The 1,449-nt window shown below is 30.3% G+C and overlaps 1 non-coding gene across 1 annotated transcript; it reads right to left on the bottom strand.

Moving 5' to 3' along the window:
• Positions 1 to 344: 344 nt before the first annotated feature.
• TRNAW-CCA (transfer RNA tryptophan (anticodon CCA)) lies at positions 345 to 416 on the bottom strand. The gene has a single exon. It is a non-coding gene; the product is annotated as a tRNA-Trp (tRNA).
• Positions 417 to 1,449: the final 1,033 nt, after the last annotated feature.

A 1,449-nucleotide genomic window follows, 5' to 3' on the forward strand; every position in this document is an offset into this window, starting at 1 on the left:
AAGTAATTTTTTTAGATTCCTTATAACAATTAAATTTTTCTAAAAAAGATTCTTTATGAGGCGATTGATCTTTTTTGTATTTTTTTTTCCTATTAAGTTAGTTTGGAAAAATGTAAATTTTTGTATATTTTTTTTCTGAAAAATATTTTTTTAGAGAAGATCTGTTTTATTTTTGGAAAAAGTAAATTTTTATAGAATCCTTATAAAAATTAAATTTTTCTAGAAAGGATCCTTTATGGGGTGGTTGATCTTTTTGTAATTTTTTTTTTTGTGAAGAAAGTTTATTCCAGGAGAATGTGTTATTTTATTTTAAAAAATAAAGATCCGTTTCGGGATCGGGATTTTGAACCCGACGTGAATCGAACACGCAACCTTCTGATCTGGAGTCAGACGCGCTACCATTGCGCCACGGATCCGACGATAATGTTAAGGAAGTATTTAAAATATTCATTGTGTGCACTTCAGATTACCCCACTCCATGCACTTAGAATTTGTTGAGAACCATGTAAATTAAGGATGCGTTTGGCTGTACTTTTTGATTTTTTAAAAATATTTTTTTTTTTTTTTTTTTTTACTATTGAGTAAAAATAAAAAAAGTAAAAAATATGTTCGGTAACTACATTACTATAAAGCAAAAAATAATATTTGGAGACGGTAAGTGAAGAGCTCGATGAGGGATAAGGGTTTAAGAAGGGAGGGAGAAGGAGGTGGGAGATAAAAAACTCGATGAGAGAGAAGGATTCGGATTCTTTACTTTTTGATTTGGCATTTTAGACGTGAAGAAGCAAAAAAAAAAAGTAAAAAAGTAAATTTTGGAAAGCAAAAATTTTTGCTTTGTATATAAAATAATTATTTTAATTATTTTAATTTTACTTTTTACTTTTCATGATGTTACCGAATATTATTTTTTAATTTTTATTTTTTTAAAATTAAAAAATAAAAAAAAATTTAATGACTAACCAAATGCATCCCAAATGATCAGCAAATTAATTGGGTCGTCAACTTTGAGGCAAATGTCAATATACTGATAATTATTCTCTTGTCCTTTAGGGAGTTTTGGTTCGCAACCAAAATCAAAATAGGAATGGGAATCGGAATGGCCAAGAATCGAAATCGAAATGGTCAAATCTCCCGAAGCGTTTGGTTCGTGATGGAAATCGAAATCGAAATCGGAATTGGAATAAAAATTTAAATCCATAGAGAAGAGTAGGGATTGAGTTCTATATAAATTGAGCCATTCCCATTCCACCTCGGAATCGGAATCGGAATGAGACTCTTTCCAACCAAACGGTTGGAATGGGAATCATCCGTTCTAAATCCGATTTCAGACCCCCACTCTCTCTAATCAATATCCCATTAAATTACTAAAGACATGTCATTCAATGTACCCGAGAAAAGGCATGTCATTAAATGACATTAGAAAATGAGACGGAAAAAAAAATGGAAAGG

Source organism: Elaeis guineensis, chromosome 12 (assembly GCF_000442705.2).
Source record: "Elaeis guineensis isolate ETL-2024a chromosome 12, EG11, whole genome shotgun sequence".
Taxonomy (NCBI): Eukaryota; Viridiplantae; Streptophyta; class Magnoliopsida; order Arecales; family Arecaceae; genus Elaeis; species Elaeis guineensis.